At 42.4% G+C, this 17,286-nt stretch overlaps 1 protein-coding gene across 3 annotated transcripts in view; it reads right to left on the bottom strand.

Moving 5' to 3' along the window:
- The window catches only part of C2H2orf76 (chromosome 2 C2orf76 homolog), a 95,271-nt gene that overhangs the window by 72,075 nt on the left and 5,910 nt on the right, over window positions 1-17,286 (bottom strand). The gene's annotated exons all lie outside the window — the stretch shown is intronic.

Here is a 17,286-nt window from a genome sequence, read left to right as displayed (position 1 = left end):
ATGAGGAGTGGCTCTTGCCATCCATGCTAAGTCACTTCAGTCATGTCTGACTCTTTGTGACCCCATGGACTGTAGCCACTAGGCTTCTCTGTCCATGGGATTCTCCAGGCAAGAATACTGGAGTGGGGTGCCCCTTCTCCAGGGGATCTTCCCGATCCAGAGATCAAACCACATTTCTTAGATCTTCTGCACTGGCAATCGGGTTCTTTACCACCAGTGCCACCTGGGACTGGCTCCTAGCCAGCGACAATTTTCCATGAGTCTGAATTTCTACATGTCTTACTGAGCAGAAGCACTGGCGGCCTTTGTTCTCAGCTATCTTTTCTCAGGATATCTATATAGTCTATGGCCTTGGAAGATAGTGTCTGCCCCCAGCATAGGGGTAGTATGTTTACTCTGCTGATGTAATTCCCCACCTCCCATTCTCTCTTCAATCTATTCTAAAGAAGACATTAGAATAAAGGTTTCTAACACTGTACAGGAGTCGGTGATCAAAACCATCCCCAAGAAAAAGAACTGCAAAAAGGCAAAATGGTTGTCTGAGGAGGCCTGACAAATAGCTTAGAAAAGAAGTGAAAGGCAAAGGAGAAAAGGAAATTTATATGTTCATCTGAATGCAGAGTTCCAAAGAATTGCAAGGAGACATAAGAAAGCCTTGCTCAGTGATCAATGCAAATAGAGGAAAACAATAGAATGGGAAAGACTAGAGATCTCTTCAAGCAAATATGAGCTACCAAGGGAACATTTCATGCAAAGATGGGCACAATAAAGGACAGAAATGGTAGGGACCTAACAGAAGCAGAAGATATTAAGAAGCAAGAATATAAGATATTAGCAAGAATATACAGAAGAACTACAAAAAAAAAAAAAGATATTAATGACCCAGATAACCACAATGGTGTGATCAATCACCTAGAGCCAGACATCCTGGAATGCAAAGTCAAGTGGGCATTAGGAAGCATCATTACCAGCAAAGTCAGTGGAGGTGATGGAATTCCAGTTGAGCAATTTCAAATCCTAAAAGATGATGCTGTGAAAGTGCTGAACTCAATATGCCAGCAAATTTGGAAAACTCAGCAGTGGCCACAGGACTGGAAAAGATCAGTTTTCATCCCAATCCCAAAGAAAGGCAATGCCAAAGAATGTTCAGACTATTGCAAAATTGCACTCATCTCACACACTCGCAAAGATATGCTCAAAATTCTCCAAGCTAGGCTTCAACAGTACACAAACTAAGAACTTCCAGATTTAGAAAAGGCAGAGGAACCAGAGATCAAATTGTCAACATCCATTCCATCATTAGAAAAGTAACAGAGTTCCAGAAAAATATCTACTTCTGCTTTATTGACTATGCCAAAGTCTTTGATTGTGCGGATCACAATAAACTGTGGAAAATTCTTCAAGAGATGGGAATACCAGATCACCTTACCTGCCTCCTGAGAAATCTGTATGCAGATCAAGAAGCAACAGTTAGAACCAGACATGGAACAATGGACTGGTTCCAAATTGGGAAAGGAATACATCAAGGCTGTATATTGTCACCTTGCTTATTTAACTTATATGCAGAGTACATCATGAGAAATGCTGGGCTGCAGGAAGCACAAGCTGGAATCAAGATTGCCGGGAGAAATATTAATAACCTCAGATATGAAGATGACACCACCCTTTTGGCAGAAAGCGAACAGGAAATAAACAGCCTCTGACGAAAGTGAAAGAGGAGAGTGAAAAATCTGGCTTAAAGCTTAACATTCAAAAAACGAAAATCATGGCATCAGTCCCATCATTTCATGGCAAATAGATGGGAAAACAATGGAAACAGTGACAGACTTTATTTTCTTGGGCTCCAAAATCACTGCAGACGATGTCCACAGCCATGAAATTAAAAGATGCTTGCTCCTTCGAAGAAAAGGTATGACCAACCTAGACAGCATATTAAAAAGCAGAGACATTACTTTGCCAACAAAGGTCCGTTTAGTCAAAGCTATGGTTTTTCCAGTAGTCATGTATGGATGTGAGAGTTGGACCATAAAGAAGACTGAGCGCCAAAGAACTGATACTTTTGAACTGCGGTGTGGGAGAAGACTCTTGAGAGAAAGGAAATCAGTCCTGAATATCATTGGAAAGACTGATGCTGAAGCTCCAATACTTTGGCCATCTGATGTGAAGGACTGACTCATTGGAAAAAACCCTGATGCTCAGAAAGACTGCAGGCAGGAAGAGAAGGGGGCAACAGAGGATGAGATGGTTGGATGGCATCACCGACTTGATAGACATGAGTTTGAGCAAGCTCCAGAAGTTGGTGATGGACAGGGAAGCCTGGCATGCTGCAGTCCATGGGGTCGCAGAGTCGGACATGACTGAGCAACTGAACTGAATAAAACTGAAAGACTTTGCACTCACCCCTCAGTTAAAATAGCAGAGGTAGATCCACTGAATACATTTCTCTCCTTTTCTTCATATCCCTTCGATCACACTCAACTTCTTAGAAGCACTCAACAGAGCTGAAGAACCTGCTCATCCTTCTCTGCCTCTCTCCAGCTGTCTATTACTGCATGGCTCCTTTCCTAGATCTTCTCCAGGCTCCTCTCCTCTCCAAGGCCTTGAAATGTTACTGCTCCTCTGACCACTCTCTCAAATACATTTCCAGACCTAAGTTCAAAACTCAGACATCAGATGCTACTTAAGTTCTCTAGTTAGTTATCACCCCAGGCATTTAACATATCCCAAACTGAACCTGGCAGTTAAATCGGACCCCAACCCCTAATCCTAATTTCCCCATCTCAGTCCATTACACTTGAGTTACTCAAGCCATCAACAGAGCATTCCTCCTTCCCTACTCTTTAGCTAACCCAGCAAATCTTCTCAGCTCTTTCCCCAAAACGTATCTTGAATTTCCCCATTTCTCTCCACCTCCACTACACTAGTCTAAGCCTCCACTCTCACTGTCTCTACTGAAATAATAGAAACTGGTCTTGGTCCCAATACCAGTCCAGTTCTCTCAATCCATGTAACATATAGCAGCAGGAGTGATCTCCATAATATGTAAATCTGAATATGTCTCCCCTGCTTAAAATTCTTCACAGGCTCCCCAGAGCCCCTAAAGGAAAGAAGTGAACTCATCATTATGGCCAGCTAGTCCCTGCATGGTTTGGCCCTAGACACCATCTCCCCCTATGCCACTGCTCAACAATTACATTGGTCCTCCTTTGGTTCTTCCAATACCTCCAGCTTTCTGGATCATTCCAGAAACTAGACAACAGGTTGTTCTCTAGCTTGAAACATTCTTGCTTTTTCTAAAACTGGATCCTCCCTATCAGTGTAATTGGTACCACATCAGGAGGACCTTTTCTGACTGACTCAGCTCCACTTACTATTCCTTTGCTCTGTTTTCCCCTACTATAAAACAATAATGCTTGAAGAAAAGCACTTGTTTTTAATACCAATTCATTTATTTCTGATTTTTAGGTGAATGTTGTTGTGGGTGTTACTGTGTTCTCCCTAAAAAGATAAGTTGACATCCTAATACCTACCCCTTCCTCAGAATGTGACCTTATTTGTAAATGCAGTTGCTGAACATGCAACTCATTAAGGTGAGGTCATACTGGGGTAGGCTGGGCCTCATATCCAATACAACTAGCATCCTTATGAAAGCAGAGGGCCTTGTAAAGACAAGCACACAAGAAGACCACCATGTGAAGATGGGGGGCTGAACTGATGCCTCTACGGGCCAAGGAATGCTTGGGGCTACCAGAAGATAAGAGAGACAAGGAACAGATTCTCTCTCACGACCCTCACAAGGAATCAGGCTTGCTCATTGATTTTGGACTTCTGGCCCCCAGAACTAAGGGACAATAAATATCTGTTGTTTGAAGTCTCCCAGCTTATGATACTTCGCTATAGCAACCCTAGGAGACTAACACAAATGTCCAATTGCAAAGACATATATAGAAGTGAAAGCTGTTCTTACAGAGGGAGGCAGTGGATAAAGGGGCATGAATGACAGTTTTAACATTTGTCTGCTTAAACTAAAACTTTCACTTTTGAAAGTAACCTAATTATTAAAATATGAACAATAGGTGTTCCCTGGTGGTCCAGGAGTTATGAATCAGCACTTGCACTGCAGGGGGGATGATTTGGATCCCTGGTCCAGGGAACTAAGATCCTTCATGCTGCATGGTACAGTACAAAATACATATGAGCTACAGTCACAGTGAAGCCTCACTACACAGAAATGTCATGATTGATAGGAAGTATATGTATATTTGGTCCTCATCCACAGTTCCTGCTCATGGTTTCCAAATCTCTTAGAATTTCCTGAACAATGGAATGGAATTTGGTCTCTCATCCTCAGTTTCTGAAAACCACTCCAGGGAAGATGATTTTTGGGGTCCACACAAAGGTGGGGGCTGGTGGTTAGGAAAACTAACTTTCAGTCCCACCCTGTGCTGGAAGTTGAATTAATCACCACTGGCCAGTGATTTAGTCAATCGTAACTATGTAATGAAGCCTCCATAAACAACTCCAAAGAACAGTTTTTTGGACCTTTTTCAGAGATCTTCCACGTCAGGGAATCAGAACACTTCCACATGCCCTCATGCTCAGCTTCACCAGCCATGACGACGGAAGTCCCTTTGTAGGACTTCAACCCATGTATCTTCTCTGGCTGTTGATGTATATCCTTCAATATCCTTTTATAATAAATTGGTAATCTAGTGAGTAAACAGGCTTTCCTGAGTTCTGTGAGCTCTTCTAACAAGCTAATTGAACGCCAAGAGGGAGTTGTGGGAACCTCTGACTTATAGCCAATTGATCAGAAGTATGGGCTGCAACCTAGACTTAGCAGCTGGCACCCTGAATTGGAGGGGTAAACAGAACCTCCAGTCTGTAGCTGGTCAAAAGCACAGATAACAACTTGTGTGACTGGCCTCTGAAGTGGAGGGCAGACTTGTACAACTGAGCCCTTTGTGTACGGAATCTGATTCTATCTGGACAGGTAGTGTCAGAACTGAGCTGAATTTTTGAATACCCTCCTAGCATCAGTGGGGAAGCTTCCATATATGTACACAGGAATTGAGTCTAGGAACCCAATTCAACCAGCTGCCCCCCCAAAAAATCTCTATTATTATGCCAATCCGTATTAAATGGCACTGCAAACAGTTCCTGAAAAACTACAATGCAGTCAATGAAAAGTCACAGATTCCTCAATCTCAACTCTATGATCACTTATAACAAGGACTGGGGCAAGTTATCTCTAACTTTGCTATGAATATGCTTCAAGGTTTTTGCTTTAACAAAGTGCAGTAAGGCTACTCAGAATGTGCTAAATGCTTTAGAAATATCATTCGGTTCAGTTCAGTCGTTCAGTCATGTCCGACTCTTTACGACCCCATGAACTGCAGCACGCCAGGCTCCCCTGTCCATCACCAACTCCCAGAGACGACCCAAACCCATGTCCATTGTGTTGGTGATGCCATCCAACCATCTCATCCTCTGTCATCCCCTTCCACTCCTGCCCTCAATCTTTCCCAGCATCAGGGTCTTTTCAAACGAGTCAGCTATTTGAATCAGGTGGCCAAGTATTGGAGTTTCAGCTTCAACATCAGTCCTTCCAATGAACACTCAGGACTGATCTTTAGGATGGACTGGTTGGATCTCCTTGCAGTCCAAGGGACTCTCAAGAGTCTTCTCCAACACTACAGTTCAAAAGCATCAATTCTTCAGCACTCAGCTTTCTTTATAGTACAACTCTCACATCCATACAACTACTGGAAAAACCACAGCCTTGACTAGACGGACCTTTGTTGGCAAAGTAATGTCTCTGCTTTTTAATATGCTGTCTAGGTTGGTCATAACTTTCCTTCCAAGGAGTAAGCGTCTTTTAATTTCATGGCTGCAGTCACCATCTGCAGTGATTTTGGAGCCCAGAAAAAATAAAGTCAGCCACTGTTTCCCCATCTATTTCCCATGAAGTGATGGGACCGGATGCCATGATCTTTGTTTTCTGAATGTTGAGCTTTAAGCCAACTTTTTCACTCTCCTCTTTCATTTTCATTAAGAGACTCTTTAGTTCTTCTTCACTTTCTGCCATAAGGGTGGTATCATCTGCATATCTGAGGTTATTGATATTTCTCCCGACAATCTTGATTCCAGCTTGTGCTTCCTCCAGCCCAGCATTTCTCATGATGTACTCTGCATATAAGTTAAATAAGCAGGGTAACAATATACAGCCTTGACGTATTCCTTTTCCTATTTGGAACCAGTCTGTTGTTCCATGTCCAGTTCTAACTGTTGCTTCCTGATCTGCATACAGGTTTCTCAAGAGGTGGGTCAGGTGGTCTGGTATCCCCATCTCTTTCAGAATTTTCCAGTTTATGATCCATACAATCAAAGGCTTTGGCATAGTCAATAAACCAGAAATAGATGTTTTTCTGGAGCTCTCTTGCTTTTTCGATGATCCAGCGGATGTTGGCAATTTGACCTCCAGTTCCTCTGCTTTTTCTAAAACCACCTTGAACATCTGAAAGTTTATGGTTCACATACTGCTGAAGCCTGGCTTGGAGAATTTTGAGCATTACTAGCATGTGAGATGAGTGCAACTGTGTGGTAGTTTGAGCATTCTTTGGCATTGCCTTTCTTTGAGGTTGGAATGAAAACTGACCTTTTCCAGTCCTGTGGCCACTGCTGAGTTTTCCAAATTTGCTGGCATATTGAGTGCAGCACTTTCACAGCATCATCTTTTAGGATTTGAAATAGCTCAGCTGAAATTCCATCACCTCCACTAGCTTTGTTCCTAGTGATGCTTCCTAAGGCCCACCTGACTTCACATTCTAGGAAGTCTGGCTCTAGGTGAGTGTGAGTGATCACACCTTCGTGATTATCTGGGTCATGAAGATCTTTTTTGTACAATTCTTCTGTGTATTCTGGCCACTTCTTCTTAATATCTTCTGCTTCTGTTCAGTTCAGTTCAGTTCAGTTCAGTCACTCCGTTATGTCCAACTCTTTGCGACCCCATGAATCACAGCACACCAGGCCTCCCTGTCCATCACCAACTCCCAGAATTCACCCAAACTCAGGTCCCTCGAGTCAGTGATGCCATCCAGCCATCTCATCCTCGATCGTCCCCTTTCCCTCCTGTCCCCAATCCCTCCCAGCATCAGAGGCTTTTCCAATGAGTCAACTCTTCCCATGAGGTGGCCAAAGTACTGGAGTTTCAGCTTTAGCATCATTCCTTCCAAAGAAATCCCAGGGCTCATCTCCTTCTGAATGGACTGGTTGGATCTCCTTGCAGTCCAAGGGACTCTCAAGAGTCTTCTCCAACACCACAGTTCAAAAGCATCAATTCTTCAGCGCTCAGCCTTCTTCACAGTCCAACTCTCACATCCATACATGACCACTGGGAAAACCATAGCCTTGACTAGATGGACCTTAGTCGGCAAAGTAATGTCTCTGCTTTCGAATACACTGTCTAGGTTGGTCATAATTTTTCTTCCAAGGAGTGTCTTTTAATTTCATGGCTGCAGTCACCATCTGCAGTGATTTCGGAGCCCCCAAAAATAAAGTCTGACACTGTTTCCACTGTTTCCCCATCTACTTCCCATGAAGTGATGGGACCAGATGCCATGATCTTCGTTTTCTGAATGTTGAGCTTTAAGCCAACTTTTTCACTCTCCTCTTTCACTTTCATTAAGAGACTCTTTAGCTCCTGTTCACTTTCTGCCATAAGGGTGGTGTCATCTGCATATCTGAGGTTATCGATATTTCTCCCGGCAATCTTGATTCCAGCTTGTGTTTCTTCCAGTCCAGCATTTCTCATGATGTACTCGGCATAGAAGTTAAATAAGCAGGGTAACAATATACAGTCTTGATGTACTCCTTTTCCTATTTGGAACCAGTCTGTTGTTCCATGTCCAGTTCTAACTGTTGCTTCCTGACCTGCATACAGAATTCTCAAGAGGCAGGTCAGGTGGTCTGGTATTCCCATCTCTCTCAGAATTTTCCACAGTTTATTGTGATCCACATAGTCAAAGCCTTTGGCATAGTCATACAATTTCTGTCCTTTATTGAGGCCATCTTTGCATGAAATGTTCCCTTCGTATCTCTAATTTTCTTGAAGAGATCTCTAGTCTTTCCCATTCTATTGTTTTCCTCTATATCTTTGCATTGATCGCTGAGGAAGGCTTTCTTATCTCTCCTTGCTATTCTTTGGAACTCTGCAATCAAATGAGTATATCTTTCCTTTTCTCCTTTGCCTTTCACTTCTCTTCTTTTCACAGCTATTTGTAAGGCCTCCTCAGACAGTCATTTTGCTTTTTTGCACTTCTTTTTCTTGGCGATGGTCTTGCTCCCTGTCTCCTGTACAATGTCACTAATAATCCTCAATTACCTATCAGCAAAGCAGGTGCAACTGCCCCTATTTTGCCGATGAGAAAACAAAGGATATGTGAATCTAGAATAACACAGCTAATTCAGTAGCAGAGACAAGACTAGAAAACATGTCTTGACTTCCATCAAGAGCTACCTATACACAAATAATGTATTTGGCAGGCTCTACTAAAGAATAATCAGTGTCACTGCAGCAACATTTCTGGTACTGTTACACATAATCAGAAAATACTGTCATGTGCTAAGTCACTGTAGTTGTGTCCGACTCTGTGTGACTCTATGGACTAAGGGACCCTTTGGACTCCAGGCTCCTCTAGAGCCTGGGATTCCTCTGGAATCCCTTGGCAGGGATTCTCCAGGCAAGAATACTGGAGTGGGTTGCCATGCTCTCCTTTAGGGGATCCTTCTGACCCAGGGATCAAACCCACGTCTCTTACTTCTACCTGCATTGACAGGTGAGTTCTTTACCACTAGGGCCACCTGGGAAGCCCGAAAATACTGTTAAGATAAATTCAAAACTTACTTTTTGTATCACCCATCCCAGGAAGGATGCTTTTTAAAATAAATTGTTTTTAAATTAATATTTTAAAACATACATTATATTAAGCACTAGCTAAAGTTGGATTTGGCCTTACTGAAACTCACTTTTTGGGCTTCCCAGGTGGTGCTAGTGGTAAAGAACACACCTTCAATGTGGGAGACACAGGTTCGATCCCTGGGTCAGGAAGATCCCCTGGAGGAGGAAATGGCAACCCACTCCAGTATTCTTGCCTGGAGAATCCCATGGACAGAGGGGCCTGGTGGGCTACAGTCCATAGGGTTGCATGGAGTTGGACATGACTAAAGCCACTTAGCATAGCACAGCACAAACTCACTTTTAATGGCAGACCACTTGGCTTCTTTTTTTTTAAATTTAAGAAGTTGCTGCTGCTGCTGCTACTACTGCTGGTAAGTTGCTTCAGTCGTGGCCGACCCTGTGCGACCCCAGAGATGGCAGCCCACCAGGCTCCCCCGTCCCTGGGATTCTCCAGGCAAGAACACTGGAGTGGGTTGTCATTTCCTTCTCCAATGCATGAAAGGGAAAAGTGAAAGTGAAGTCGCTCGGTCATATCCAACTCTTAGCGACCCCATGGACTGCAGTCTACCAGGCTCCTCCGTCCATGGGATTTTCCAGGCAAGAGTACTGGAGTGGGGTGCCACTGCTATAGAATACTATGTAAGTTACAAGAGAACAACATTTTTTAAAGGTTATACTCCACTTATTACAAAATATTGGCTATATTCCCATACCACTTGGCTTCTTAAGAAGAAAATAATCCTGCTATTGAATTTGGGAGGTTGTAAGCTTCAACCTGGTGGCTCAGATGGTAAAGCGTCTGTCTACAATGTGGGAGACCTGGGTTCAATCCCTGGGTCAGGAAGATTCCCTCGAGAAGTAAATGGCAACCCACTCCAGTACTCTTGCCTAGAAAATCCCATGGATGGAGTAGCCTGGTGCAGACTACTCCATCCATGGGGTCGCAAAGAGTCGGACACGACTGAGCGACTTCACTTCACTTCACTTCAAGCTTCAACCACGTGAAACAACTTTCAAACAGCCAAAAGAGAACTAATGCTCTTCTGAAAAGAATGGAGAACACTGAGTTTTTATTCAACTTTAAAAGCCACAACTTAGGTTATCAATTCAGAATCTAGTCTAATTCATGGAGAAATTAATGATGAATTTTAAGTGGTACTATTCATTTCTGTGTCTAGGAAGATGGAGTAGATATATCTTTCCCTATATGTCCTGATAAAATACAACTAAAAATCCTGGACTTATTTATAAAACAAATGTAAGAGGATCAGAAAGGTGGAGGGAGGGCAACAGATTAGCTAGGGATCTACAGACCTAAGGAATAACATGGTGGAGAGGTCCCTAGTTTTTCATATATCTCAGACACAGAGCTGAAGAAGTCAGCAACCCAGAATCACAAACAGGTGCAGGAAAAGAAAAAAAAAAAGCTTGAACAAGTCTTCTCTATCTAGCCGAAGGACCAGGAAAGGGGCAGCCTAGCCAAGAAAGCAAACTTTTAGACAAAGGAGCCCTCTAATCCAGCCAGAAATCACATAAGAAACTGCTGCCCCACCCCCACTAGCAAAGGTAGAGCCGGAGCCTAGACTTCTGCCCTCCCCAGGCCTTAATGAGGAGCCCCAACCCCCCCCCCCCCCCCCCCGCCAGGGTCACATTAGAGAAGGCTGAGTAGGGAGCTGGGCAATCACCGGCTTGATTCCCCGGCATCCTGGAGTCAGTAAAGAGCTTGGACTCTCCCACCTCCACAGAAATAAAAGGCCCTCCCCTTCCCCATGGGGGCTCTGTGGAGAGTTTATCTAAGCTACTACGTGATACTGCTGCCCCAGCAAACATTTTGTTTGGCTGTATAGCCCCACAAGGACCTTAAACTGAAACTTGCCCCCTCATGGAAGTATGTGCCCTAGATAAAAGCCCTGAATCACAGAGAAAAACAAGCTCCTGATAAGACTTCCCCAACAGCCCTTGTGATCACCAGTTTCCCCTGCCTCCGGGGCCTGCCCTTTGACACTCCTTAGATAAAACCCTCACAGAGCTTACTAGAACCCTGCACGTTTGGTTTGCACTGATCAATCCAGTGTTAACCTGGGAACCCCAGGGGTTCCACCCATAGACCATGTGTTCCAGGTCCTACAGCTCACTCTCTCCCTGTAGAGAGTCTTGACCTCCTCCCCACGTGGGTCCTCGAGTAGTGCCACGTACTTCCTTCAGGACGGGTGAATAATAAACATCTCTATTTCAATTTCCCTGTGGTCCTCCGTTGACCACAGCTCACCATTCAGCAACCTGTGCTCCACATCACAAACGTTAATAAAACAAAGCAGCTAGTGTCACAGGGGCCTGGTGAAGAGTCAGGAAGCTTTCATCTCAGGCACCTAGAAAAATAAAAGCAAAACAACCCAAAATAGGCAGGAGGAAAGAAATCATAGAGAACAGAAATCAATAAAGTTGAAAACAGAAAGACAATAAAGAGAAAATCAATGAAAAAAGGGCTAGTTCTTCAGAAAGATCAAAAAAACTGATAAGTCTTTTGCAAGACTGGCCAAAAACAAGAGAGAAGATCTAAATGATCAATATCAGAAATGAAACAAATATTCACTAAGACTCTGTACATTTCATAAGGGAATACTATGAACAAATCTACATAAACACATTTCACAACTTAGATTCAAGGGGCCAATTTCTTGAAAAACACCAACTACATCATTAATCCAATAAGAAATAGATAATCTGAGTGGAACTTTTAAGGAAACTATTAAGGAAAATCCATAATTTTGATACTCCCAAAAGAGAAATCTCTAGGCCCAGAAGGTTTCACTGAAGAATTCTATACATTCTCTTCTAGAAAACAGAAGAGGAGGGAACATTTCCTAATTCATTTTATGAAGTTAATAGTTACAGGATAACCAACCAAAGACATTATAAAAACGAAAGCCACAGACCAATATTCTCTACAAATCCAAGGCAAGTATATATTCACTCTCATCACTCTTATTCAATATAGTTATGGTTCTAGAACATAGTTCTGGAAGTTCTAGACATAGACAAGTTTATTCTAAAATTTATATGGAATGAGAAAGGAACTAAAATAACTAAACAATTCTGAAAAAGGAGAATAAAGTAGAAGGAATTAGTTTACCCAATTTCAAGATTTATTATATAGCTACAATAATCAGAACTGTGCAGTATTGGTGGAGGAACAGATGCACATATCAACAGAAGACAGGACCCAGAAAAGACCACATAAACATGCCCAAGAGGTTACAGATAAAGGTACAAAAAGCAATTCATTAAAGGAAAGATATCTTTTCAACAAATGGTGCTGGAACAATAAGACATCAAAGGTAGGGGAGGGGAGGAGAACCTCAATCTAAATCTTATACTTTATACAAAAATTAGCTCAAAATAAATTATGTGAATTTTAAAATGCAAAACTATAAAACTTTTACCAAAAAAAAAAAAAGAGAAAATTCTCAGAATCTAGGGCTAGGTCAAAATTTATTAGACATGACACCAAAAGTGTAATCCATAAAAGAAAAAATTGGAAAAACTGGATTTCACCAGAATTAAAATTTTATGCTTTGTGAAAGACTCTGTTAAGAAGATTAAAAAAAAAAAAACAAACTAAAAACTGGAAGAAAATATTTGTAAACCACATATCCAACAAAGGAATAGTATCTGGAATATATTAAGAACTCCCAAAACTCAACATTAAAAAAAATCCAATTTAAACACAAGTAAAAGACACAGAAAATTCAGAAAAGAGATTATACATGAGGCACAAATAAACACATGAAAAGATGCTCAACATCATTAATAATTAGGGAATGCAAACCTAAAACCACAATGAGATACCATAACACACTTATAAGAATGCCTAAAATAAAAAATAGTGATAACACCAAATTCTGGTAAGGATGTGGAGAAACTGGATCTCTCCTTTATTACTGGTAGGAATGTAAAATGGTACAGATACAATGGCAATTTCTTACAAAACCAAACATGGAATGGCCATATGGCCCAGAGCTGCACTCCTGGGCTTTCATTCCAGAAAAACGAAAACATTCACAGAAAAATCTGTACATGAGTGACTAGCAGCAGCTTTATTGGTAACAATTAAAATGTGGAAACAGTGCAGATATCCTTCAACAGGTGAATGGTTAAACAAACTGGTTCATCCATATGATGGAATATACTCAGCAATAAGAATTAATTACTGGTACATACAACAATCTGGATAAATCACTAGAGAATTAGGTTGAGTAAAGATGCCAATCCCAAAAGGTTACAAACTACATGATTTCACTTACATAACATTCTTGAAATGACAGAATTATAGAAATGGAATAAATTCCTGGTTGCCAGGAACAGAGGAAGAGTAAGGACAGGAGGGAAGTGGTTGTGGCTATCACAGGGCAATAAAAGGACGATGATAAAAATGTTCTGTATCTTCAACCTATTATTGTTAATGTACTACTTGTGGTAGGTACAATAGCTGTTCAAGCTGTTACCATCAGGACAAAGAGTACAAGGGATAATAGCACAGAGGGACGTCCCTGACTGCCCAGTGGTTAAGAAACTCCACACTTCCACTGCAGGGGGTACAGGTTTAAACTCTGGTTGAGAAGCTAAGGTTCCACATGCCTGGTGGCCAAAAAAATGAAAAACATAAAACAGAAGCAATACTGTAACAAAAGCAATACAGATTTTAAAAATGGTCCACATCCCCCCAAAAAAAAAAATCAAAAATAAGCAAATAAATAAAACTGCATTATCTGGCTGAGTTGGACACAACTGAGTGACTTCACTTTCACTTTTCACTTGCATGCACTGGAGAAGGAAATGGCAACCCACTCCAGTGTTCTTGCCTAGAGAATCCCAAGGACAGGGGAGCCTGGTGGGCTGCCGTCTATGGGGTCGCACAGAGTCAGACACAACTGAAGCGACTTAGCAGCAGCAGCATTATATCCAAAGGAATTATCAGCCAAATCATTTGTCATCAAATTTTAATATTTCTCTTTTTTGTTGTTGTTGACAGGCAATAGAAAAGCACACTAGAAAATTCATCTCTAACAACCTAGTTTCAAAGCATTTACCAAGAGCTTGTCACATGCAACTAGGAGCTAGGGAAACAGGCAAAGTGAGGAAGACAAAGTAGATTTAGAAGAGAGTTTATACTTCTTCTAGTGAAGTTGAACAGGAACTACAGTACTGAACTTATCTTTGTAAAGCACTTCATTATGCCTGCCCACATTCTTAAGTATTTCTAAATAGAACACAGGGAGCAGCTCACCAGTGCATGACCAACTTATAAGTAACTTTCCTTACTTCTTAACTCCCAGCCAGTGAAGGTCACTTCCTGCCAGGAATACACCCCACCTCTACCCAAGCCCTGGTCTTCATGTCTCAACTAAGCCCAAACCACTCCCCCACCCCATGTTGGCTGGGCAAAAACAGGACAGGGGAAAGGTGAGATTCATACACTCATGTGTCTTACACTCATGCCCATTCTTCTCTCACCCAATTTCTCCAAATATAAATACCCAAAGGAAGAAAAGAATGGCAAAGGGGAAGGGCTGGTTAAGATCTCTGGTAACCAGGCCTCCTCTTACCAGTTTTCTCATCAGAAAAGAGACAAAAGGGGAGAAAAGGCAGGGGGGTGGAGGTGGGCGGGAGAAGAAAAGCTATGGTACATTTTCACCTGTTAGTTCCTCCCACCTTCACAAAATAAAGGCCACAACTCTATCCAGCTCTCCCCACTCCTATCCCAGCAGCAGTTCCCAAGTGCCTCTGAACCCAAGTCCCCCTAAAATCAAGTTCCCTTACCAAGTTTATGGTTAATCTCTCTGTTCAAAATTTTATTCCCTTTTTTATCCCCTCTGACCTCAATTGGGTGCTGAGCACTAAGCAACCAGAGTCAGATGACTATAATCGCTGTTACTGATAACATCTTTCTAAAACTGCTATTATAGGTATCATCATTAATGAACAAACTCAGGTTGTTTCTCCAGGACAGCATGAGCTAATAGACCCCCAAGCCATGGACTACCCGGCCAGAGAACGGTAAACCAGCGCACCCTGACTCCCGAAACTAGAAATTACAATTTTAAAATGTCACAAAAATGATTAACCCCAGTCTCTTATGCCAAGAAACCAGAAAATAAATACAAAATGAATATAAGTCATTATTTGTGAATACACTAACCCCTGCCTTCTAGTAAAGCTTTACCATAAAACTTCTGGTAATAATTTTCACGTTTTAATGACTAGGTTACTCTTAGAGATTTAGTTTACACCAAGAAACATAATATTAAACTACTATTCACACCCACTGGGCAAGAACTGCTTTTACCTGTTAATATAACTTGCCTGGCTGGCTTTACACTGACACCCGGCAAGTGAAACCTGTGAGTAGCCAAAACTGGCAAGACAAGGATGTGGGGGAAAACTGCAGTAATGATAATGGCCCCTCCACTAACTCGGAGGGTCAATTAGGCTGACAAGTCAGCTCATCAGGTTCTCATCTTCCCTTAATATTTCAAGTGTTCTATTTCCAAGACTGCAGGCAGAACATAGAGATGACACAGCCCTTGCACCAGAGTTCATCTACTTTAATCTAGCTCATAGTCTCACATTTAGTTCTAATAAACTTGGCTGGTTTCTAAGTTCATGGCTAATTAGAAGGAAAATGTTTCATAGAGAGAAAAATACTCTGTTCCTTCACCCACCATTTAAGTGCCAGGTGCTTGGAGACAGAACACTAACTGATACTCAGTGATCCCTATCCTCCCTGACTTAGGTAGGGCAGGGGCTCAGACAGTAGAGGAGTAAATTAAAATAAAATGATTGTAAATAAAATAAGTACAAAAAGTAATCACCAACCGTGATAGTTGTTAACAAGAATACGAACAGAGCTAACAACCTTGCCCTTTCTTGGGATATGAAGACCCTTCCAGTAGTGTCAAAACGTAGAATCAAAAAATTCTGGGCTTTCCTGGTGGGTCAGCGGTAAAGAATCCACCATCAGTGCAGGAGACATGGTTCCCTGGTGCGGGAAGATGCCACAGAGCAACTAAGCCCGTGCACCACAACTACTGAGCCCATGCTCTAGAGCCCGGGAGCTGAAACTACTGAGCCATGTACCAAAACCAATGAAGCCTGCACGTGCCCTGGAGCGTGCGCTGCACAACAAGGGAAGCCACTGCAACGAGAAGCTCTTACACCACAACCAGAGAGCAGCACCTGCTAGCCAACTCTAGAGAAAAGCCTGCCTGACAACAAAGACTCAGCATAGCCAACAACAAATAAATTACTTTTTTAAATTCATATCATCTATTGACCCCAAATATACGCTAAAATTTACTTTTAAAAATTAAATACCAGCTGCTGACTTGTTACCCTCTCTTTATGTTAAAAGCTGAATGACATTCCAATTCCCTAGAGCAGAGATGGCTCAGTTCAGTTCAGTCACTCAGTCATGTCCGACTCTTTGCGACCCCATGAATTGCAGCACACCAGGCCTCCCTGTCCATCACCAGCTCCCAGAGTTCACCCAAACTCATGTGCATTGAGTCGGTGATGCCATCCAGCCATCTCATCCTCGGTCGTCCCCTTCTCCTCCTGCCCCCAATTCCTCCCAGCATCAGAGTCTTTTCCAATGAGTCAACTCTTCGCATGAGGTGGCCAAAGTATTGGAGTTTCAGCTTTAGCATCAGTCCTTCCAAAGAACACCCAGGACTGATCTCCAGGGCATAAAGCAGCATTTGCATAGGTGGAGGTCACTGAAAAGTGAGGGAAGGAAGCACAAAGTAAGCATGCCTTCAGCCGTTTTGAAACTTGGCCTAGGCTGGATCCTCTAAAAAGGAAAAACATTCTTCCTTCTCCTCAAGATCACATAGCACCCGGTTCCCTGGGATCTGCAATCACTACTAGTTCTGAGGCAGGAGGCAGATGCCACAGCTCCCCTCCCACCCACCACCCCAGGGTAAAGCAACTGAAGATTCATTCTCTGTGGACCAGAACTCCACGTGGAGAACAGCAGGACAATTGAGGAGGCTGTTCCCTGCCCAGACCACGTATTTCCCATTCTTGAAGTCAGGAGACTCCCCAGCTACATATGTGCAAAAGGGTTCTGTGGAGGTCAAAAGGGGAGTGATGATAAGAGATGTTCTACCCTTAGGCCTTTTGGGTAGAATCTATCTTGGCTAAGAGATACATACACACATGTGAGAGGATCCTGAGATGTATTAAATATGGACTCTGAACCAGGCAATTCAAAATGACTGGCCAACAGAAACTTGGAAGAAATGTCCCATAAAAGTAATTCAAATAAC

The sequence above is a fragment of the Capra hircus genome, chromosome 2, assembly GCF_001704415.2.
Source record: "Capra hircus breed San Clemente chromosome 2, ASM170441v1, whole genome shotgun sequence".
Classification (NCBI taxonomy): domain Eukaryota; kingdom Metazoa; phylum Chordata; class Mammalia; order Artiodactyla; family Bovidae; genus Capra; species Capra hircus.
The sequence above is the reverse complement of the archived record's forward strand: the minus strand, read 5'-3'. Positions and strand labels throughout refer to the sequence as shown.